General features: G+C 35.3%; 1 long non-coding RNA gene and 1 pseudogene across 2 annotated transcripts in view; one reads left to right on the top strand and one right to left on the bottom strand.

The window, feature by feature from the left end:
• Positions 1-26,673, bottom strand: part of LOC309642428 — a 577,545-nt gene that overhangs the window by 266,126 nt on the left and 284,746 nt on the right. The window lies entirely within an intron of this gene.
• LOC309642367 (type 2 phosphatidylinositol 4,5-bisphosphate 4-phosphatase pseudogene) lies at positions 8,838-15,087 on the top strand (annotated as a pseudogene). Its single transcript has one exon. The product of its transcript is annotated as a type 2 phosphatidylinositol 4,5-bisphosphate 4-phosphatase pseudogene (transcript).

The following is a 26,673-nucleotide window of genomic DNA, read 5'->3' as shown; positions in this document are numbered from 1 at the left end:
GAGTCTAGTGCAGGTTTCCTCTCCTTGTGGAGTCAGGCCAGTGTTATTCTACTGGCACTGATGTGTGAATACACATGGAGTATTGTTAAACAGAGGAGCTCCCCTGAGACTTAATCTCTAGAGTTTTAAAGAGGTTCCACCACATGCGCATGGCTGACTGCCTATGTGACTAAACTTAGTCTCCAGTCCCTCATGAAGTTAAATTTATACTGATTTACTACTGCCCCCGCCATCAAATCACATTGAAAAAATATAAAGATAAATAAAGTAAGGTGGGTGTAACTAGTCAACTCAAATTTTACTTGGAGAGACAGAAATGCAAACATTTTCAGAGTAGAGGATTGAATACACAAACATTCTACAGAAAATCTTCTATTATACTTTTGTGTGCTTGTGAGTGGGTGGCAAGATTTCCAGAAGTACTGTGCATGCAGCAGTAGTAGAGAAACACTGTCTAGTGGAGAATGCTACAGAAGACCCAGATGTCTTAGAATCTGGAAGCGGCAGTAGCCCTGGTAATGTGCATATAAATGGATCACTGATAAGAGGGTCATAATTAATAGAGTTATAAGAATTTCAAATATTAAGATTTTTTTAAGAACATTCAGCTGTCTTATGAAACTAGCACAGTTCACATAAAAAGGACCATACAACTGATTTAATAATTTCTATTAGGCATTTTTATTAAGTTGTCAGTATCTATTGTTTGCTAGGTGATTAATGATGGCCATGTAATTAAAAGATGGCTTTCACAAAATATTGTAATTTATCTTTTGGGGAGTGTTTGAGTTCAGAGAATAGACCACTTACTACTGTTTCCATTATACAAAGATGTCTTTTAGAGGCAGCCATTTACAGATTGCTTTAATTACATTTTAGGGCAATTTTAATTTGATTAAGATTTATGGAATCCAATTCACCACCTTACAAACAAAATGAAAGACTCAGTAGAGCTGCAATTAAATATAAAAACGGAGAGAAGAGAGAAAGCAATGTGAAAGGCAGATCCTTTTATTTGTTACTAGACCCATACACATTTTCTAACTTGCAAATGTATTGTTAGAAGTAGAGGAAAAGGGACTTCCCTGGTGGCACAGAGCTTAAGGATCTGCCTGCCACTGCAGGGGACAAGGGTTTGATACCTAGTCCAGGAAGATCCCACATGCCACGGAGCAACTAAACCCATGCGCCACAACTACTGGGCCTGTGCTCTAGAGCCCGTGAGCCACAACTACTGAGCCGCGTGCCACAACTACTGAAGCTCACGCACCTAAAGCCCGTGTTCCACAGCAAGAGAAGCCACCGCAATGAGAAGCCCCCCGCGCACCACAACGAAGAGTAGCCCCTGCTCGCCGCATCTAGAGAAAGCCTGCGAACAGCAACAAAGACCAAATGCAGCCAAAAATAAATAAATTAATTTATTTTTTAAAAAAAGTAGAGGAAAAGATATTTTGCATGACTATTGCTTACAGAATTATTTTATCAAAGTATTTGCTATCTTTTTAAAAAAGAAGATAAGTGGGGGAAACAGTTTTATTTATTTTATATGACAGACATGCCCCAATGCCATGTCATATAAGGAGGCATTTATATGTTAAAAAAAAAAAATAAGCACAGATATATCAAGGTTCAGACAAATGGGACATAGTATTGTAAATTGGGCTCTACCTGCAATTTTTTGTTTTCATTGAAAACTAAACTGGTGCTGGGGCATCTTTTGCTAGATTCAAGCACGGCTGGTTTTGGTTTAGGAAAGTTATACAAAATAGTGATTTAGAGAAATTTGATTCATTTTTCTGTTAAGCAAGGACTATATGTTTTTGGAAATAACAGTACTATGTCACTAGAATAGTTCTCCTATGTGCTTTAATAGACCTGAATTTCATCCTCACAAGGGTAAAATTCTCTGGTCAGCAATTTTAATATTCAGTTCTAGAAAGGAAAATACTGACTTAGGAGCAGAGTCTCCATCTCAGTCTGTTCCTAATTTTCACTGGTGATTGTAATTCATAAGTGAAAACTATAAACCTAGAGAATACCATGGTGTACATTCTGTAAATGTAGAGGATGATAGAGCTGGAATGGACCATGGTGATAACTACCCTGCCCTCATATTTTACAGAAGCAAACTGAGGTTGAGACTTTTATTAACTTGAGAGATCGCCTCACTCTCAGTCTAGGGGTTTAATTTTAATTTTCCAAACATTTACAAAACACCTTCAGAACTTTTTCTCCCTGAGCCATATCATCACTTTTAGATTTAAAACAATTAACTGCAGAACGGAAGCTATTTTTATAATTGCAAAATAAAAAAAGAATATATCAATTTAGCTTATCGTATTTTTATTAACAGAAAATGAAAATATCTTTCTTTGGATTGGCAGTGGAAAGAAGTGATAGCAGAGGACAATTATTTACCTTTCCTTTTTATATCAAGATGAACCAAATCATATTTAGTAGGACATTTCTATAAAAGAAAAGTTATGATCAAATAACTTGGGAAATTCTGTACTATTTCTTCTACTTTGTAAATCCACATGCATATTGGCCCTGTATTTGTAATGACATCTGTTGAACTTTGCTTAACCCAGCTTTTCCAAGTATATTTAACTACAAATCTCTGTTAACATTTTCCATGTTCATAGAACATAATTAGACAACTCTGTTGACATCTCAAGTCAATTATATAATTGACATATTTTTGTTCACTTATTTGGATATGTGTCCTCTTGTTGCCTTTATATCTAATAAATGAAAATAACACAAAAGTGAAATATTTTTTCACCATGATAGATATTTAAAATAATATATAAATTTATGAATGTATACATATATGTAGTCATTCACATACATATATACATATGTAGCATTGTAATGTATCTGCTTATACTTATAAAAATTATTGCAATTATTAATTAGTTAGTACCATAATTCTAATTTATATTATTTTGCACCTGTAAGAAGCAATTTAAAATACTATTAATGATTTATTTGGTTTTATTATTTTTCATGTATGTCACTTCAAACAAGATGTATGTTGCTATAAATAGCAATGTATAATAGATCTTGACGAAGTCCTTTCTGTAATAAAGATAAATAAACCTAAATCATAATGCATATGCCTGTTCACTGACTTGATTTTTTTTTTAGAAAAGTTGAGTGTTGTTTCTTAACTGGCTTTCACAGTAGTCTTGTTGCATTTTAAGCTTCCTGGTGACTACAATTTGGGAAATTTTGAATGATAGTACGAGAGTCACTTCTCTTATTCACAGCGACCTTTTTCTATATCACTGGGCAATATGAGTACTAAAAACCACTTATGCAGAAATATTAGTAGAATATAATAAACATGTGATAAATCCCCTGAATGACAGCCATTACATAAACATAGAAGTGCATTTTTTTGCATTTTGATTTTTTCCAAAATAATTGTTTCATTTAATAAATATCATATTTTCAAAATTTCAAAATCTTATCTTTGAATACAAAATCAAGGCCTTTACTTTTTCTTGGATAAATATATGTTGACAGGTATATCACTCAGAGTTAAATCAGAGAAGCAGAACCACTATGAACACTAGGATAAGACATTTATTATAGGAATTAGACCTTATTCAATTATGGGAAAAGCTGGAGAAGTAAAAATCTGAAAGGAGTTGAATTATAAGAGGCATCACCAGCCAGTTAAGTGAGAAGGCAAACACATCTAGGCACTAAAGTGGAATTGTGATGAAGAAGACTTCGGAATTACAGTCAAGCATCTCATGATGGGTCTTGGACTACTCTTGGTGAGCAAGACTAGCTGTCTGGTAAAAGAGCTGGACACAAAGGGAGCTTACAAGAATGAGATCAATCTGGAATCCACTGACATTTCTGCTTCTGTAGGTCATGGAATCTAACCATGACAACTTTCAGAGAACAATGATTTCTGTTTGAAATCTACTTTCAATATCTTATGTAAAAGTTGCTATTTGGCCAACCCTACCCTGGAACCACAAAGATTAAAAGGTTCTAGAAATCACTGTTTCCAGTTTAATTTGCTGATGCTAGAAAAATCAGGCCTAGTAGTCAGTCATTCTTAATTGCTTAAATTGTGTCTGGACCAATTATAGAAATGTCTTCTTTAAATATTATATCACAATAACGCACTACATAATAAAAATTATAGCCAATTTATTCAAAGCATAGTCACAAGTTGTATGATTATGGACAAGTGTCTTGCCTCTCTGTGCTTCATCTGTACAATGAGGATGAGAAGAGTGAAAATAGCAGTTTTTGCTGTGGAACAAAAAACTTTTGGGGTGGATTTTAGGGGAGTATTTCTAAAAATTATATTACATATAAAGCAGATAGAAAACAGTAAGTGGCCAGTAACTGTTTACTTTCTGCTAGTCTTAGGTATTGGTAGTGCAAAAAAAAAGAGATGGTCTTTACCTATAAAAAAAAAAAAAAAGCCTGTCATCTTCTTTGTCATGGAACCAAGGAATTATTTTGATATAACTAACTGAGCTGATGGTTTGTTTTGGTACCATTTAGACTATTTATTTTTTCAAATGCAGGGTCATGATTCAATAGCAAATAGTAAATTAAATTTAGTAAAATAAATTTAGTGTAGTAAGATCAATTTAGCATGAAGCAAAATAAATTTAGTGAAACAGAATAGACTAGACTATATTAGATGTCTAAGAATAAAAAGGAAATTAAGAGAGAAAAGAATAGAAAATATCAGGGGACAGCATAAAATGTAAGGGAAAGAGTAATTTAATGAATTTTTGTTTTAGGGCTGTGGATATGTGTGAGGTGTGTATCTTTGTGGAAGAAAGAGAGAGAGAGGTAGAAATAAGGTTTTCCAACACCAGAGCCTTGTTCACAGACTTGTATGTATGAGATTTCTTTGGAAGTTAAACCTTGGGAACAAAAGTGAAGGACAGAGGAGAATGAAATAGAAAAGGAGAAAAAACCAACATAAGGGAGCATTTGGGGTTAACACCACCAGGGATTTTCTGAAGAGCAGATAGAATGCCTCTGAGCATTATCCACATAAGGACAGAGAGAAACCTGTCTCACCTGGCTCTTTCCCTCCACTGGTTGAAGGTTGTTCTCAGGACATTAACTCACTCCCAATTCCAAGAGGTCTTCTGCTGGTATTCACTACACTGGAGAAATCTCAAGGCAACAAATATAAGGTAGAAGGAATGTGCTTGTGTAAGATGTTTACAGCACAAAGTGAGTAAATGCCCAGACATTAATATCTGCTGAGGATGAGGATGAAATCAAAGGTGAGACCAAGAAAATGTGAGGTGGGCACCAGAGGTATCAGATAGGCTTCATCCCTGCACTACTCAGGTCCATTCATACCTTACACTAAGTCAAATCCAATCATGAGTTTTCAAGGTGATGACCAGCAGCAATATCTCAAATGATGTAATACACCTTGGTTAGTGGACAAGCTAAGTCCCCAACACGCCTAAATCCCACGAAAAATTGGGAAAAAAGAAAAAACAATGATTTAGATATTTAATATGGGTTCTAAGGCTTATTCTCATGGTCTAGATAGATATACTTACACTATTGCCCTTTATTTACTCTACTACCTAATTCTCTATTTCCCTTTATTTCCCAATCTTTTCAGCTAAGGTGACCTCACTTTTGTATACGTTTGAAGAGATAGTGTTAAATTTACATTAGGGCCAAACATAAAAATTTCCCTTCAAAAGTTAAAATTTAGTCTACTTTATATGCCTTTTCTAAATTTACATGTGTGATTCCTGATTTTCCCTTTCTTCTATTTTAGTATAATTGAGTAAAAATGTATTCTCTTGAATGTTTGTTTATTTGCTTTTTCAGGAAGAAGCTGGATAGAACAGAAGTCGCCAAAGAAGAAGAAGAAGAAAAAATATATATATATATATATGTATAGATCTATCTATCTATTTCTCCTTTACTAACTAGGTTTCTTCTACCTAGCAAAGCAAAACAAAAAAGGACAAAAGCAAAACAACAACAACAACAAAAAACTTCAATGAAACCTGAAACCATGGTATGGCTGTGAAATAATATCTCAAGTCAAATTCTTGCCCCTAAATTTCTGATTTAAATACCAAATGCAAACACAGCATTTTATTTTGATGTCTAATAATCATGTCAAAATTCACATGTCCAAATCAGAAAACCTGATGTCCTTCCCTCCCTGAAAACCTCCATTCTCTCAGCCTTCCCCATTTTAGTAAATAGTACCACCATTCTTTAAATTCCTCTGTCTCAAATCTAGAAGGCACTTTCCAGATTTCTCTTTCTTCCACAACCCACATCTAATCCATCAGCAAATTCTGTTGCTGTTAATCTAAAATGTATCCCAATTCTGACCTATTTTCAGCATTCTCACTAAATATCCACACCACTTTTGTCCAAATCACACTAAACCTGAGATAATGCAATGAATTTCTAATTGGTTTTAGTTCATTTATGATTCTTTTTCTGCAGCTATTCCCCACACAGCCATCGTGATCTTTCATAAATATAAATAAGATCATGTTACTCTCATTTTTCAAACTCTTTCCCTGGTATTCTCTCACATTCAGAATAAAATACAAAGTTCTTACCATATCTTATGAGAACCTATATATATTAATCTTTATTTTTTTACATTTATCTTCTACTATTCTCCCCATTCATTCTCATATAGTAAAATTTGATTTTTCCTGTCTTGAATATGACAAATATGTTCCTTTCTCAGAGTTGTTGCATTTACTATACCCTCTGCCTAGAGAACCTCATCCTCCAGATTTTTCTTTTCCAATGTTACCCTCACTCTCTTTCTTCCCCCCACCACACATTCAATGAATGAATACATAAGTGAAAGACAAGAAGTCTTTATATAAATTCTCAAAGTATTTAATTTGAATACATATTTGGATTCATCTTTGTCCTTGGAAGTATTAAAAACTAAATGAGATTCTGATTTTGGCATTTGAAAAGAAAAGTAAAACTGGAATGAGAGATGTTGCATCTATACTCACAGAAACTTGATTTAAAGGAAACTCTAAATGTCTATGACACCTGTTTGAGGGCAATGAGATTTTCTTCCATGAGTTAATAATGTGGTTTGACATGTTTTGATTAATGAGACAGTAAACATTTTGTGCATAAATTAAAAGAAAAGGCACAATTTGTTCAGCAGGTAAATTAAATTGGATACATTAAGGAACTTTAGTCCAGGCAGAAAAGACGAAACATTAATGTTATTAACTGAAACCATCCTTGTAAATGGTGGTGAGTTTTAAGAGAACTTTATAAATATCAGATGTAATATTTTGAAAATCAGTTGTATTCTAACTCTCTGACAATGTTAATAATGTCCTCATTGATTTTGAAGACCTGGTTTAAAGAAGGGACGGTCTTCTAAAATATGTTTTATATATGATCATGTGACAGAAAAATGAAGTAAATGTTCACATATATTTTAACTTAAGGTGGTATAAGTTCTTTCAGGATACAGTTGTTATCTTCATAAAAATTGTTAAGCTCTAGGTTTTCTTGTTGCCCATATCATTCTCCTTCAATTATCCTTTATAGCATTTTCCAGTTTTTGTCTTACTTTGTGTGTTTGTGTGTGTGTGTGTGTGTGTGTGTGTGTGCGCGCGTGTGTGTGTGAGAGAGAGATAGAGAGAGACAGATGGAGACAGAGAGACAGAGCGATATTGTGTCAAATGTCTGAATTGATCACTACTCTGTAAGCTCTATGAGGGTAGGTATGGTGTCTGATTCATTCATCATGTGCTCCAAGCACCTGGTATGGTACTTGCCACACAGTAGGTACTCACAGTTTTATTGAAACATAAATTTATTTACTAATTGATTTCCAACCAGGACAAACTGTACAAATTTGTACAAAATTTTTTGTAATAATTTCAAGAAATTATTTGAATAAAATGAGAATACAGTTTGGTGACTAATGGATGGGGATAAAATTGCCATAGTTCTTCCAAACATTCTTAAGTTTAAAATGTATAAAATATAAATCCTAAGTTAAATACTGAAATGAATTCATTACTGTTTAAGCTTTGTAAAAATTCACTGAAAAAAGAACCAGGAGAGATGGAAATTATTTCCCATTACTCCTATAAGTTCATACTGAGACAGGAAGGAAGGGGGCAGGGCACAACCATTAAAAGAATGATACAACCACTAAGAACAGGTTATGACATAAACTGGTTAGAACCAACTAGGCCCAAGATGGCAGAAGATTCTACTTCCAGGAGACCTTGAGCCTTATTATATGCTCATTGTAATACATTAGCAAGCTAAATGACACACCCACAGGCGCCATGACAGTTGAACATAAAAGGCCAAAAAGTGGGTGGTGCCCCAAGTCCTAGAAATATCTGCCCCTTCCTCAAAATAGTTGGAATAATCCTCCCACTCATTAGCCTATGAAATTACCCAGCCCATAAAAATTAAACACCCCATATTTCTGGGCCACGTCTCACCTTTTGAGACAGTCCACACTCAATCTATGGAGTGCGTATCTCTCTAAATAAACTTGCTTTCATTTTACTATGCGAAGCCAAGGACCCTCACTTGGCGGCCCATCCTGGGACTCACCTGAGACCTGACATGACCATCCTCTCGCACCTCATTTTGCCTACAACAATACCAGACTCCAAAGAGTTAATCAGGATACACAGTTATTTAGAGACACCGCTGGAATGGGAGTCAGGAAGTTGTGTCTAGCCCCAGTTTTGCAGCTAATCACCCCTGTGACTTAGTCTGCCTGGACAGCACCAAAGTCATATTTAAAAGTAAGGAGTTTAGTTTCCATAAACTAAAAATGGGAAAAATATTGAATTATATGAAAAGTTCAAAATATTTTAAAGTAAACAAATGATTTTAAAAGGTGTATGAACCATCAATGTGCATCATGAGAAATGTTCTCAAAGTGCACACACCTGCATAACCATTGCTCAGATTAAGAAATAAAACAGTAATAAGGTTCGAGAAGCTGCCTTTCATATCCACTAGTTACCAAACATATACCCCAATATATTTTCTAACTCTGTCACCATATATGTCTTGATGACTTTTGAGCATTATATACACTGAATCACACACTATTATGTTTATTCTATTACATCAATTATTTTAGAAAATATTACATTTACAAATTTCATTCAATTTTGCATTAAGCTCCAGTTCATCCATTTTTATTGCTGTGTAGTATTCCATAGTATAAATATACCACAATTTATTTATCCAATCTGCAGTTAATGAATATTTGGATTGTTTCCATATTTAGCCATTAAAAAGTGTGCTGTTAGGAATATTCTCTCCCAAGTTTTCTGTAGCACACATAAAAGCATTTCTATTCAATAAATGCCTACAAATGGAATGGTTGGTTTATATGGTTGGTAAACACTGACAATTTTGTTTGTTGATGTCAATTTACACTCCCACCATTAGTTTCTGAAAGTTTTAGTTACTCCACATTCTCTGCAATACATTGCATAGTAACATATCTTATAGTAAAATAAGCAAGTCTTAAATGTATAATTCAATGGCTTTTTAAACATATACAGTCCTGTGCAGCACAAACCCAGGTCAAAATACAGAACTTTTCCATTGTCCCAAATATTCTCTGGGGATCCTTACTAGATTTAGCAACCTCCTCCACCACCTCACCCCTTTACCCATCACCAGGCAAGCACTTTCTGACCTCTACCATGTGGATGAATGCTATCTTTCTGGTTTTCTTTACACCATTTGTGAGTTTGATTTCCCAAACTTCCACACATATTTTAAAAATCATTTTATTTAGGTATAATCGACATAAAATTAACTGCTGATATTTAAAGTGTGCAATTTTATAAGTTTTAACATATATACACCTCATAAAATCATCACTTTAATCAAGATGGTAAAGATATCCATCACATCTAAAGGTTTCTTTGCGCCCTTTGTGATGTCTCTTATCATCCCTCCTCACATACACTCTCCACAGGCAACAACTACTCTGTTTTTGGTCACTATAGATTGATTTGTATTTTCCACAGTGTTTTATAAATGGAGTCATTCAATATTTATTCTTTTTGTATGACTTCTTTCACACAGCATAATTATCTTGAGACTTACACATGTGGTTGTGCGTATCAATAATTCATTTATTTTTACAGTTGAATAACATTCCATGGTTTGTTTTGTTTTATGCACTGTTCAGAACCATTAATATGATAAAATGCATTGTGAATTCCCCGGCACTGTTCAGTAGAACTTTCTGCAATGTTGAGAATATTCTATATTTGCACTGTCCGATAGGATTACCACTAGCCACATGAGACTGTTAAAATTTGAATTGTGTTAGTGCAACTGAGGAACTGAATGTTAATTCTATTTACTTCTTAATTAGTACTAATATAAATTTAACAAGTGTATAGACTACCATACTATACAGTACAGGATATACTATGCAATATTTCACAAATTTGCTTGACATGTGTTTTCTTGTGTGTGTTTTATATAATTGTTTATCCAAGAGAAAAATGAGACAGACAAGAGCAAAACACATATGACCTTTTAGGAATGCAGGTATTAATTGCCTATAGGGCATATTAATTGCCATCTGACCACAACATGAATTAATAATTTTTATCCAATGATCTGTTTGGCCTTTATCTTACTTCATTTATTTTTGTAAATTATATACACCTTAACAATTTTGGTATTCTGTATATTCTTTACTTCCAAAAAAACCCTTTTATTGCCTTTCCTCTTAATTCTGTATTTGTTTTTTATATATTTTGTTGAGATTTTTCTTCCTTCATATTCTCCTTAAAATTTGGAATCTTCCACTATTTGCTTTCACTGATTCTTCTTTACATACTCCCTCTAGGCAATCACCTCAATTTTAATGGCTTAAATTATTGAGTATATTATGTAGTTACCCAATATACATTCCCTACAATTGTTTCTTTTTGAAATTCCAGCACCCCGCAATTCCTTCTCCTTTGGGAGAGCGTTGCTGTGGATGTTGCCCATTGTTCTTCATCACCCGGACAACATGATGTTGCTAACCCAAGCTATTTCCTGACCAAATCCTGAAAAATGACCCATGCCTGCACATGACTCTTCTCTCCTAGAAAGCAGAGTTTGAAAAGTGTGTTTTCTTTTCTCTAGCTTTAGACAGATTGGCACTATTAGAAACTGCTTTATGTAATTTAAGCTCCAGAAGGTTAATGGTTTTCTGTTGTCTGGATTAAATGAATATATTTAATTTATCTTGTAATTAATTAAGCAACCACCTATGGTACATGTTCACAAGTATAAACTGCTTGATGATTCTTAAACAATTTTTAGAATCTAGTCGATATTTTGGGCTATTTTCTCTTCATATTTATAATTTCTAGTAACCTTTTGATTGTCAGCATTTTGTTATATTTTTAGAACTTTCCTTACATTATTGTATAGCCCCTGTAATATGTTATCCATCAGTTCTCAAACCAACACACAGCCATGAAAAAAACAAGAAGCACATTTCTTCAGATTTCTTTAAAACAGCATTATAGTTGCATGATATTTAGAATTAATTTTTGTGGTATCTTTAAAAATTATGGCAGCTTTTGTTTCTTCTCCCTCAAAGTGCCAAAGATGAAACTCTAATTTACCATATTTGGTTAAGTGACAGCTGATCATATTTGATTTATTACCATATGATCATGATATGTGGAAATGAACTTCCTTGATTGTCTCTAGTGTTCTTTAGTTAGGGATCCAGTATAATCAGGTAGGTGGTGGGCTTATTATTAAGATTTGCCTCTTTCTTTTATTCCCATTATATTCTCCAACTTAAAAAAATCATATTTTAGTGTTATATGTCATTTTAGCATTTCTTCTGCTCTTTTCCAAGACCTTACTTCAAGAAAAATTACTGACAGTCACATAAAACTGATATGTTGAGATGGCAATGTCGTTTCAGGTTAACGTTCCTTATCCTTCCTAGTTGTTATATTTCAGGTCCTATAATGATAAGTTGTTAGCCAGGATCATCCAATATCTTTAGTTTCTTTTTTAAATTTTATTATTACTAATACTTTGAATTTATATATTAAATAGATTTATTTATATTATATTTAACCATCCACACTTAACCAGTAAAAAAGTTCTTATAAGAACATCAATGCTGTCAATTTCACATAATAAAAAAGAAGAATAAATTTGAATTCCAAGGAGAGGAAAAACATCCAATTTAGTTCAGTATTCTACATTTTTATAGAACCCTTGGAATTCCCTAAAAAGAATTTTTTTTTTTTTTATTTAGGCTGTTTGCTTTACCCTGTTTTTGTACTAAAGAGGTGCAATTATATTTTTTATGTAAATTTCCAACAATTTCTAAGTACTTCCCAAATTTTATTCAAATAATCATTTTTAAGAAATAAAAAGGTCTGGGGGTTTCCCTGATGGCGCAGTGGTTAAGAATCCGCTTGCCAATGCAGGGAACACAGGTTCGAGCCCTGGTCTGGGAAGATCCCACATGCCACAGAGCAACTAACCCCGTGTGCCACAACTACTAAGCCTGCGCTCTAGAGCCCGCGAGCCACAACTACTGAGCCCGCGTGCCACAACTACTGAAGCCTGTGCGCCACAACTACTGAAGCCCGTGCACCTACAGCCCGTGCTCCGCAACAAAAGAAGCCACCACAATGAGAAGCCCGCGCACCACAACGAAGAGTAGCCCCCACTCGCTGCAACTAGAGAAAGCCTGCGCGCAGCAACAAAGACCCAACACAGCCAAAAATAAATAAATACATAAATAAGCAAATAAATAAATTTATTTATTAAAAAAATAAAAATAAAAATGTCTGGGAGGCGGCTGCAGTGGCAGTAGCACTAACACCGCCTCCAAGTGGAGCCACAACCCCAGACTAGGCCTCCCCTCAGCCCTGCTGCCCCTGCTGCAGTCATGGCTGCTGATGGGGTGGACAAACACTCGCCTCTGCTGTCCGCATCCCATTCTGGAAATATCACTCCCACGGCCCCACCATACTTAACAAGAAAGCAGCCCCAGAGTGGAACTCCCACCTCCGTACACAGCCATTGCCAGTCCAGATGCCTATGGTATTCCAGTAATAAACTGCTGCGTATGCCAATCTCTCATCAATTTGGATGGCAAGCTTCACCAGCATGTGGTTAAGTGCACGCTTTGCAATGAAGCTATGCCAATCGAAAACCCCCCAACAGGGAAGAAGTATGTTAGATGCCCTTGTAATTGTCTCCTCATTTGTAAGGACACATCACGGCAAATAGGATGTCCAAGACCCAACTGTAGACGTATTATTAACCTTGGCCCAGTAATGCTTATTTCTGAAGAACAGCCAGCTCAACCTGCATTACCAGTCCAACCAGAAGGTACAAGAGTCATGTGTTGGCACTGTGGAAACATGTTCTTGTGGATGGAACTGAGGTTCAACACTCTGTGGTAAAATGCCCACACTGCAAAAAAATTTCCTCTGTGGGTAGTGCACTTCCTTGAAGATACTGCTGTGCACATATTACCATTGGATTACTAGGTATTTTCATTGGAGTTGGATTAACTGTTGGCACCCAAGGTTTTGCAAGGTGATTTCATGCAACCTATGTTTCTTGGGTAGGTGCTTATCTCTTAGGTTTGATCTGCCTTATCCGAGCTTGTTATTGAGGAGCCATAAGAGTGAGTTACCCAGAACACAGTTTTGCATAAACTTGTTTATGATTTGGTAATGCAGGTGACAGTATCTAGCAGTTCTCAATAATCTACTTTGAACATCTTTAAATCATTTACCTAATGGATTTCATTCTGGTTTATGTATGAAGTTTTAAGACTTTGGGAGTCTTTTATGAACAAATGCTCATTGTACTACATTATATGCAAATAGTTTGCTTTGCTTCTAAGTTTTCAAGTTCCAAATAATAAAGCTTGCTCTTCATGTTCCTTGACATCTCTTAAAGATATTTTTGATTTGTTCCCAAACTTTACATATCACATCAACCTTTCATTATTTTTAAATCAGTTATTCCATTACTTGCTATCTGTATTTCCAAGAAGTGTTTATAAATGTTGGTGCAATAGCTTCACATTTATACTTACATTTTAATTAAACAGTAAAAATTGCTTGCTTTAAAATCTAAGCAATATGCATTTCATTTGAACTGCTTACTGTAACTTTAACCTAACATCATAGTGACCTTATTCAGGAAAAAAAAAATTTAGTGTACCTTCAAAGACTTGACATTCTTGTCAGATAAAGACCATTTCTAGACACTGTATGCTTGTTTTATGTTGTATATAGAAAGTTATAATATTTTGGTAGTAATTTAAAATACAAGAATAAAAATATTTATTTGTCCACAGTTGGAGATATGTTGGATAAATGTTTTTTTCTCGAAGATCATAGGATCTTTGTCTTGGTCACAGGATCTTTTTGTCTTTTATTTTTGTCATTTTTTAAATTTACTAATTATAAAAGTCTGGCCTAGATTTATGAAATAAATGTTAATCAGCTCTATGTATTCTTTTATGGAGCCTGAAGGAAGGCTCACATAACATATTTCATAATATTTAACCATTTACGGAGACGTATCCATATTAGGTTGTCCTCCTTTTCATTAGATCATGGTAAATTTTTCTTATTGGGATAATTTTGGAATACTTATATGTGAAGGGAGTCTGTGACATTTTACACTAGCTAAAGTATTGAGAGTAGATGCAGTTACTTTTACCATTCTTCTCAAATCTAGCTGGTCAAAAACTTGCCAAATTTACTCAAAATACAGATCAAAGACAAAAAGCAACATACTTTTCTAAGAATTCACTAGGATTTAAGGAATACTATATGCCAATAAAATGGACAACCTGGAAGAAATGGACAAATTCTTAAAAAAGCACAACTTTCCAAGACTGAACCAGGAAGAAACAGAAAATATAAACAGACAAATCACAAGCACTGAAATTAACACTGTGATTAAAGATCTGCCAACAAACAAAAGCTAAGGACCAGATGGCTTCACAGGCAAATTCTATCAAACATTTAGAGAAGAGCTAACACCTATCCTTCTCAAACTCTTGGAACACTCCCAAACTCATTCTATGAGACCACCATCACCCTGATACCAAAACCAGACAAAGATGTCACAAAAAATAAAACTACAGGCTAATATCATTGAAGAACACAGATTCCAAAATCCTCAACAAAATACTAGCAAACAGAATCCAACAGCACATTAAAAGAATCATACACCATGATCAAGTGGGGTTTATCCCAGGAATGCAAGGATTCTTCAATATATGCAAATCAATCACTGTGATACACCATATTAACAAATTGAAGGATAAAAACCATATGATCATCTCAATAGATGCAGGAAAAAGCTTTTGAAAAAATTCAACACCCATTTATGACAAAAACTCTCCAGAAAGCAGGCATAGAGGGAACTTACTCAACATAATAAAGGCCATATATGACAAACCCACAGCCAACGTCATTCTCAATGGTAAAAAACTGAAACCATTTCCATTAAGATCAGGAACAAGACAAGGTTGCCCACTCTAACCACTATTATTCAACATAGTTTTGGAAGTTTTAGCCACAGCAATCAGAGAAGAAAAATAAATAAAAGGAATTCAAATTGGAAAGAAGAAGTAAAACTGTCACTGTTTGCAGATGACATGATACTATACATAGAGAATCCTAAAGATGCTACCAGAAAACTACTAGAGCTAATCAATGAATTTAGTAAAGCAGCAGGATACAAAATTAATGCACAGAAATCTCTTCCACTACTATACAGTAAGGATGAAAAATCTGAAAGAGAAATTAAGGAAACACTCCCATTTACCATTGCAACAAAAAGAATAAATTACCTAGGAATAAACCTGCCTAAGGAGACAGAAGACATGTATTCAGAAAACTGTAAGACACTAATGAAAGAAATTAAAGATGATACAACCAGATGGAGAGATATACCATGTTCTTGGATTGGAAGAATCAACATTGTGAAAATGACTATACTACCCAAAGCAATCTACAGATTTGATGCAATCTCTGTCAAACTACCAATGGCATTTTTCAGAGAACTAGAACAAAAAATTTCACAATTTGTATGGAGACAAAAAAGACCCCGAATAGCCAAAGCAATCTTGAGAAAGAAAAATGGAGCTGGAGGAATCAGGTTCCCTGACTTCAGACCATACTACAAAGCTACAGTAATCAAAACAGTATGCTACTGGCACAAAAACAGAAATATAGATCGATGGAACAGGAAAGAAAGCCCAGAGATAAACCCATGCACATACGGTCACCTTATCTTTGATAAAGGAGACAAGAGTATACAATGGAGAAATGACAGCCTCTTCAGTAGTGGTGCTGGGAAAACTGGACAGCTGCATGTAAAGGAATGAAATTAGAACACTCCCTAACACCATACACAAAAATAAACTCAAAATGGATTAAAGAACCTAAATGTAAGGCCAGACACTATCAAACTCTTAGAGGAAAACACAGACAGAACACTCTATAACATAAATCACAGCAAGATCCTTTTTGACCCATGTCCTAGAGAAATGGAGATTAAAAACAAAAATAAACAAACGGGACCTAATGAAACTTAAAAGCTTTTGCACAGCAAAGAACACCATAAACAAGATGAAAATACACTGCTCAGAATGGGAGAAAATATTTGCAAATGAAGCAACTGACAGAGGATTAATCTCCAAAATATACAAGCAGCTCATGCAGCTCAGTACCAAAAAAACAAACAACCCAATCCAAAAATGGGCAGAAGACCTAAATAGACATTTCTCCAAAGAAGATATATAGATTGCCAACAAACACATGAAAGATACTCAACATTACTAATCATTAGAGAAATGTAAATCAAAACTACAATGAGTTATCACCTCACACCGGTTAGAATAGCCATCATCAAAAAATCTACAAGCAATAAATCCTGGAGAGGGTGTGGAGAAAAGGGAACCCCCTTGCACTGTTGATGGGAATGTAAATTGATACAGCCACTATGGAGAACAGTATGGAGGTCCCTTAAAAAACTAAAAATTGAACTACCATATGACCCAGCAATCCCACTACTGGGCATATACCCTGAGAAAACCATAATTCAAAAAGAGTCATGTACCACAATGTTCATTGCAGCACTCTACAATAGCCAGGACATGGAAGCAACAGATGAATGGATAAAGAAGATGTGGCATATATATAAAATGAAATATTACTCAGACATAAAAAGAAATGAAATTGAGTTATTTGTAGTGAGGTGGATGGACCTAGGGTCTGTCATACAGAGTGAAGTAAGTCAGAAAGAGAAAAACAAATATTGTATGCTAACACATATATTTTAAAAAAATGGAATCTAAAAAAAATGGTTCTGATGAACCTAGGGGCAGAACAGGAATAAAGACCCAGACATCGAGAATGGACTTGAGGCCACGGGGAGGGTGAAGGGAAGCTGGGACGAAGTGAGAGAGTGGCATTGACATATACACTACCAAATGTAAAACAGATAGCTAGTGGGAAGCAGCTGCATAGCACAGGGAGATCAGCTTCCTGCTTTGTGACCACCTAGAGGGGTGTGATAGGGAGGGTGGGAGGGAGACGCAAGAGGGAGGGGATATGGGGATATATGTATACATATAGCTGATTCACTTTCTTATACAGCAGAAACTAACACACCATTGTAAAGCATTTATACTCCAATAAAGATGTTAAAAAAAAAAAGAAATAAAAAGGTCCTTGAGACTGCACAGATCTGTACTATTAATTTATAATCTTCCATTGCTATACATTCTTATATATAATGCAAGCAGAAACTTGGCACATGCTATCAATAGACAATTTGGAAACAGGTCTGCACATATGAGAAATGTGGAAACAACAGCCACCAGTCCATTGCATCTCCTGTATTACTATGGATTTCTGCCATTTACATTTTATCTCACCTTGTGCCTGGGTAGAAACACTAACACACAATTTACTGTTTATGCTCTATCCCAAGTGGTTGATTAGAGCTTATTATAAGAAGTCTGAAACAGTTATTGTACCTGGGCTCCTAGCCATGCAATCTGCACCATGGTTTGTCCAGAGTACTGGCTGATGGATAAGCTCTCCTTCATTGCCAGTTCCATGCTAATTATTCCTTGCTCACTCCCCAGTGCTCATTTTATTCACTGGCTTTGTTCCTCAATCTGTTGCTTAACACTTTGTCCAACTCCCTGGTTAAAATTGCCAGTTCACTCTCCCCTCACCCAGCCCCAAATTGCCCATTCAGACACAAGACTAGACCCCATCCTCTTTACACCTAAACCTTAGACCAGCGGTCCCCAACTTTTTTGGCACCAGGGACCGAATTGTGGAAGACAATTTTTCCACGGACCAGGGGCAGGGTGGTTCAGGTGGTAATGCCAGTGATGGGGGAGCGGCAGATGAAGCTTCGCTTGCTTGCTCGCCTGCCACTCACCTCCTGCTGTGCCCAGTTCCTAACAGGCCGCAGACCGGTATAGGTACGACGCCCGGGGGTTGGGGACCCCTGCCTTAGACTCAGGAGAGGGAGGGTATGTCCTAATGATTTAGGGATGACCTGGAAGGTCAAGGTTTGCATGACCTTGCTAAGCCTCAAACAGGCCTCTTCCTTTGAATGTTATTGACTTAGCTAAAAATAATTTTTAAAAAAGAGTACTGAATGCCAGGGAAACATGTTTTTATTCTATAGACTTTGAAAGCGTTTAAGTCCAGAATTTTAATAATTGGTACCAGTATAAGATGTAAGTGGATTTGGCAGTAACAGAATTATTGCAGTTATTCACAGAACTGTTGGAGTTGTGAGTTATAAGAATAGCAAGAATTCAGTGAAAAGAAAAGTCTCCATACTTTGCAAATAGATTATGTATAATTTGGTAATGAATTGGATTAGAATAATAATAAAAGAGACAATCACCACTCCGGCATGATATACTTAACAAAGAAGATAGACTTTGGGGAAAAATATAATTGGAGAACAATATAGACTTGTTGATTTTGATTTTGCCAATATTGACTAAGATATGATGAATGGCAAGTCTCTAAGCTGGAAAGGTTAAGAAATTTCTAAATTTAATACTGGACCCCTACCTCACAAGATATATAAAAATAAACTTAAAATGAATCACAGACTTAAATATAAGATCTAAAAATATAAAACTTTTAGAGAAAACATTGGAGTAACTATTTTAACTTTATTTTTGTGAAAGTCTAGGATATTCTCAGTTCTTTTCTAACCATCTCTTATGCCTTGGGCATGAGTGTGGCTTTTTAAATTCCTCAGTACATATAGGTGCTTTTGAATGCCCTAATTTCCTAAAGAAAACTCTCCCTACCTTTTCCTTCTGGGCTTCAGGCCATCTATTGCATGTCTCAGTTGTAGTCTTTAGCCCCAGGCAGCTGCAGGTTTTTAATTTGCTTACAGTGTTTTCTAGCAATGCACACTGCTTTCCGGCCCTGAATGAATTCCAAGATAGGCAAGACAGAAACTATCACCTGTGGCAGTCCCCCAGACATTTTAGAATAGAACAGATGAATATAATTACAAATAAGGTCTGCTGTGCTTCCTTTAAAACCAGGGACAAGGGTCCCACACTGGGAACACAGGCTGTCATCTTCAAGACCACCACTGTGCCAGGAAGGGAGTGAGACAAGGCCAAGAAAAAATGTCACAAAAGCTTTCCAACAATTTTTTAGTTGCCTTTCTCCTAAGTTATTGTTCACTTGGTTTCTGTAAACCTTTGCCTATTTCCAGAGTTCTGACAAATTGGTGCTGAAAGTTTCAACTTGTTTTTCCATGTTTCTGTGGAAAGCTGGGAGTTTGGAGCTACTTACTCCACCAGTTTTTTTTGTTTTTTTTTTTTCCCTAAGGTATGTTATTGTTTTCTAAGCTAAGAAATTTTTCTTTAGACTTCACCAAAATATTGTATACAACTTGAGAGTGATAACACCACCTGCGTACTTTTTTCTGAAGCGCATCTGCTAACCTACCTTTCAATTGTTTATTTACTTTCCAGAAAAAATTTCAAAAACCTTTACTAACACTAATACGTTGACAAATATGATATCCTCTCTTTCTTCTCAAGGAGCAGAGACTGGGGTGGTAGAGGTCTGGGTGTCATGGAGCTTAGGACCAACATATATCCCTTTCTTTGGGAATTTACAAATTTCAGGGATGGCTATGTGGTAATAATAACCAGCATGGATATGTAACAGCTAAGCCTTTGTGATTCACTGATAAATAGAGACTTTCTAGCTGAGAAACACAATGTTAAACTTGGTGCAATTATGTGATTACGAATCACTAGGTATGTAACATTGAAAGTTTTCAATCTATAAAAACAAAACAGGTTTTCAATTTATCACCTATTTTAAAAATCAAAGTTTAAACTTTTCATGAAGATGTCATATTATCTGTTTCCACCTGGAGTTGAATATTTAAGTCTGTATAGATATATTCTTCACATACATATTTTAGTATATGAAGCCAAGATAATATATATATATTTTTAAATTTCTTAAAGGCTGCCACTAACTTGGTAAAAACTTTTGAGTGTGGGTGATTCATAGAACAAGTGGATTTTTGTTAAGTTCAATTAATTCATTTCTACTTAATTTACTTCATAAGGCTTTTGTGAAGAGCTTTAAAAATGTGCTTTTTCATGTACCAGTTTATAGAGGGGGGAATAAAAGCCCTTTATCAACTAATTGAATTACAAAATTCAACTCAACCATAATCACATAGGTGATTATAATTGCACAAACTTAAATGCAATTGCACTGAAATTATTTCTTTTTAAATCAGAATCTATAGTGATTAACAGTAGGAATTCATTTTATATGTGGAAATTAAATTGCAAGATATTTAAATATAATCAAAGTATATCTTTTTCTTAATGCCGAGATAATTTTGTTTCAATATTGGAACAGAAGAGAACCCTGGGCTGCACCCCCCTCCCCAATACAAAGACACTTCCATGTCTCCTGCCTCTTGTTTGTAGAGAAGCTGAAGTCTCCCAGGCCCCCTGAGTCACAAAGGAACAGGCTCAAGCAGCTAAAGATTAGGGCAACAGAGTCACAAACTAAGTGTCTGATGCACATTCCTGAGTTGTTTTACAGATATTGTAACTGCCACCAAAAGGAAAAAGCTGACTGCATGATGACCAGACTGCAGCCATGACATAAACTGCTCCATCTTGAGCAGTTCTGAGTCTATGGCTAGCACAATTACAAGAACTAGCCTTAAGAGAATGGAATTAACACTGTTGCTCATAATAATCTATATATTTGTGGGCATCAAAATAACTGTAGCATGTTCTGTCCATATATGTAAACAGGCAACTACAACTGTCAGCAAAGAGATGCTACAGACCCATGTAGACATCTTCCACTCTTAAGAATATGGCAGCCTATGTCAGCATGAAGAAGCGACAGAAGACGGACCTTTGCCCATGATCCCATAGAAATGGAATGATGTTCTGACAAGTGGGAATTTGTAAGAACTTTTTGGCAGGAAAGAGCTCTCTGCAGGAGGCCCCTTTTGTCTTGTCACTAACCTTAAGCCAGACACCACATGCCCTACTTATCACTGGCCCTAGCACACCTTTCAAATCTTTTAATCACACAATACCTTGCCTAACTTGGTTCTTTCCGTAGATCAAAGAAGTAGAAATAAAGAATAAGCAATTAACAGATGACCAGATCTCTTCCTTAGCGTCCCCTTCAGTAATCTTGTGAACAAACTGTTTGAACAAGACAGCATCTAAAGAAAAATCACAAGAAGTCGACAAGCCTGCACACAAGTCTGCACACAGTGGGGGACGGCTCTGACCCCCATCTCAATGATTAACTTAGATTACTTCCCCTTTTCTCTTTAAAAGCTTTTATGGCCAAGCAGAATCTTTGGAGATGGTTTTTGGGGTACAACGAGTTCACTATCTCCCCAGGTTGCCAGCATTCTGATTAAAAGCAACTTTCCTTTCTAGCAACATTTGTCTCTCTCTTGAGTATTGATTTTTTGAGCGGCGAGCTGCTGGACTTGAGTTCAGTAACAATATCTTTAATCTCCCAAAGGACAAAAAAGCTCTAAAGGTGACACTACTAGCTCATGGATGAGCTTGAATCTGTAATCCAAATCTAAGCCTAGTTTCCATATCTTTAAAATTAAGCTAAACTATTTCCAAACTCCCTTCAACTCTTATGCTCTAGAAAACTAACTCTCAATTTATGTAACTCTCAATTTATGTTTACTCATTTTCACTAAATTATCTGTGTATGTATGCATCTATGTAAACATCCATTCATCCACTTAAAAAAATTCTGAGCACTTACTATGTACCAGGCTATATGATGCTTTGGGGGATATTGGTTTTAACAACCTAGGTGGGTTCTTTCCCTCATGGAAGAAAACTAATCATCAGACCTGGTCATTGTTTTATTTTTGACCCTGCTCTGCCCAAGGTCAGATCACCTAAATCACCAGTGATTTCATACGTCAAAGAGGCTTAAACTCATCAGGTTCCCATCTTTGTTGCTACCTTAAAAACATTCACTTGTTCATCTGGATTCCTGATTATCAGCCTATATGTGATCAGGGGAAACATTTCACTCCATGCCTTCCATGTTTGTGTATTTGGATATTCTTATTTACCAGTTGCGGACTTCCTATTTCCTTGCTTCACATGTGTTGGATTCTCTACCACCTGTCTTCCTCTATCCCTATAACTATCTGGTTTCATAATATTATATTAGTTGATAATTTCTGATGATACATTATTTGTGCTATGATGACATCAAAACTACAAAGATTTTTCTAAAAGAATCTCCTTAAAAGGCAAATAACCTTTATACAATAGTTTGGTATTATGTATTCAAGTTTACAATTACTTAATTTTACCTGTTATAAATTGCATTTACAAATAATATTATCAACAGAGAAAATTTTATTTATTACTTCAAAAGTTTTCATTTTAAAATGATCCCATAAATTCATTTCAATATCTGTAACACTATACTGAAGTCCAAAAGCTTTGTATGGTTGGCTTAAATAACCTTCACCACCACACATATTACAGACATAGAAACAGCCTTATGGTCACAACTTCCATCCATTCCATGCCCAGGAAGTGATACAGATAGAATCTCATCTCATTCCTGTATAACTGTAAAGTCCATTTTCTTTTCACTACAGTACATCTCCTCCCCATAGAAAAGATTTCAAACTGTGTTCCATGGAAACAGATTTTCCTAAAACAGGAGGTAATTTCTTGGTCAAAATTAAGAAATATGCTACATAAAAAACTTCCACTCTCCCTTCCATCAATAGAGATATGATTCAGCTATATTGGTTCATAAAATACCAATTCCCATCCCCTAGGTCACCCCCAATTTACATTTAACTCAGATTTACTTCAATACAGAACTGTATTTTGGGGTCTGTTGTTATTGAAGGGGAGCAGAATATGTCACCCCGAAATATGTCTCTTAAGCATAAGGATTATCTTGAGCTGGTTATTTTTAAGAAATAGCAGACACAGAAAAGCCCTGAAGACCACATACAAGTTGCCATTTTGTAAGGGACATTTACATGTATAAGGTAAATCTCCATTTGTAAGTGTGTCTCCCTCTCTGTACCAGGAAGAGGTGGATGACTAAATCTCTAGAAACTCTTACCTATGGAGAAGGTAACTGACTTAAATCTGCATAACAACCATACCCTTATTTACTGTGCTTTGCCTGGTAAGGTTCCATAACTGGCTCCCCACCATAAACCCAACATCTTTTGTCTTTAGCTGGAGATGGTATTTAAATTTCTTATTAAGAGCAGGCCAATAATCTAAGAAAATGTTGTCCTTTTAGCAGATGAAAAAAAAAAATTAAGTTTTACTTTTACGGAAGTACACTATTGGTTTTAAAGCTTAACTTAAAAATCTTTATGATAACAATTCAATTTTTAGCCAACTTGACCACATAAGATTCCCTCTTTTTTCTCTCTCTGTGTCCAGAGATAACATGAGGCTATTTGACTTTTAGTAGACACAGATTATATTTAATGCCGATTACTCTAAAGACATGTCTATTAATTAAACCAATGAACTTCAGATACCTATAATACCAAATATTTTTCCAGGTCATGTGATCCTGAAAAGCATTTGTGTTAGTTTGTATTATATTTTTTGAGGATTTTTATGAATACTAAACTTACATAAGTACTTGTTTGTTTAAATAGAGCTCTTTAACAAATAAATTTAGCAATATCATCAGCAGGTAAAAATAAAAATACTACACATATACAACACATTTATAAACACACGTAAATATATAGACAGATGAAAACAGAGACCTTATAATTTTCATTTTAAAATTAGCCATGAGATGGGTGTGATAATGCAAAATTCACTAGTCTATAAAAGAGTAGTTGGACTAAGTTAAGTTTACTTGAATAGAGTTTGGGCAGAGGAGTTCTGACAGCAGTTTATATTTTTTAAACATCACCCCCTCTCTTTTTTTCAGTCTTAGGACATGGGGAAGGTCTAGATAAGAGTTCCCTGAGGAGACCTGGTAAAACATTTTTATCTCAAAGGCACAGGGAAAGAATGTAAGTTCCCCCAAGGACTTTGGTTTCTTAAAACCAATCCTTACAAGCCTAGTGAGATAAATAGGGATTGGTAATAAGGAAAGGGTGAACTTTGAACTGCCTCTAGAGTTGCATTTTGAGTTTTGCGAAGATTTGTAAGATAAAGATAGTTGTTCTCAATTCCCCAAAGAACTGGGTTGCAGCCTAAATTATGTCATAGGTTGATCTACCCATCTCATTAGATTATCTTCTTTTTTTTTTTCTTTTTTTGGGTAAATATAAAGACTTTAGAAGGTGTTTACTGTTTAGACATAATCTATGATTTATTAGTCACAAAAATTTCAGCACTCAATGAAATTCACTTAATTTGGAAAAAATATATATTCGTACTCCTTTTATTTCCCAGTGCACTCTAAGATCTTGCAGAGCTCTGGAAAATCATTATAAAGATATATTCTTACTGGCTAGTTTATGAAAGAAAAAAAGTCAGGTTATATAAGTTTTACTGTTTCAGATTTTATTGGATAATTGGTATTACATGCATTTAAGATATTTTATGTGCTTATAAGTATACTGTACTAGACCATGCCATAATTTTCATTAAATGCAAGAGCTTCCATTCAGTTTAGAAAACAGTTTATATATTCTTATATCCTAAGATTCTTCATCCTTATAGGCAATTGTGCTTGTTTCACTTGTGTGAAATTGTTTGGTGTAACCGTTAATAGGCTTGAATGATGAAAAGTGCAACTTCCCTTCAGCACTCTGAAGGGAAGTTGGGAGTTTTGTTTAATAGTAAATGTAGATTTTGCTGTAATTTCAAACCTTCTGCTCTCTCAACTGTACTATATACACAGCATGATATAAGAGCAGGAAAACCAACAGAATCAACAAATGACAAGATCAATTTTGCTTGCTTTATACTTTTAGATTAAGCCTATATCTAACACTTCCAAATAGTTCTCTACTGGAGGATATTAGAATCTTCCCAATATTAAGCACTATTTTATTATTTTTTCTCCATTTCCTTTATTTTCATTTTTTAAAAAATTTATTTTATTTATTTTTTATACAGCAGGTTCTTATTAGTTATCTATTTTATACATATTAATGTATACATGTCAATCCCAATCACCCAATTCATCCCACCACCCCCACCCCACCCCCATCTCCACTTTCCCCCTTTGGTGTCAATACATTTGTTCTCTACATCTGTGACTCTATTTCTGCCTTGCAAACTGGTTCATCTGTACCATTTTTCTATATTCCACATATATGTGTTAATACATGATATTTTTTTCTCTTCCTGACTTACTTCACTCTGTATGACAGTCTCTAGGTCCATCCCCGTCTCTAAAAATGACCCAATTTTGTTCCATTTTATGGCTGAGTAATATCCATTGAATATATGTACCACATTTTCTTTATCCATTCATCTGTCAATGGGCATTTAGGTTACTTCCATGACCTGGCTACTGTAAAGAGTGCTGCAATGAACACTGGTGTGCATGTGCCATTTTGAATTATGGTTTTCTCTGGGTATATGCCCAGTAGTGGGATTGCTGGGTCATGTGGTAATTCTGTTTTTAGTTTTTTAAGGAACCTCCATACTGTTCTCCATAGTGGCTGTATCAATTTACATTCTGCCCAACAGTGCAAGAGGGTTCCCTTTTTTCCACACCCTTTCCAGCATTTGTTGTTTGTAGATTTTCTTTGTTTTTTTAACATCTTTATTGGAGTATAATTGCTTTCCAATAGTGTGTTAGTTGCTGCCGTGTAACAAAGTGAATCAGCTATATGCATACATATATCCCCATATTCCCTCCCTCTTGCGGCTCACCTTGACCCTACACATCCCAACTCTCTAGGTGGTCACAAAGCACCGAGCTGATCTCCCTGTGCTATACAGCTGCTTCCCACTAGCTTTCTATTTTACATTTGGTAGTGTATATATGTCAATGCTACTCTCTCACTTCATCCCAGCTTACCGTTCCCCCTCCCTGTGTCCTCAAGTCCATTCTCTATGTCTGCATCTTTATT

Source organism: Balaenoptera physalus (assembly GCF_965194825.1).
Source record: "Balaenoptera physalus genome assembly, chromosome: 14".
Lineage (NCBI taxonomy): Eukaryota > Metazoa > Chordata > Mammalia > Artiodactyla > Balaenopteridae > Balaenoptera > Balaenoptera physalus.
Note: the sequence above shows the minus strand (reverse complement) of the source record. Positions and strands in the feature narration are given on the sequence as shown.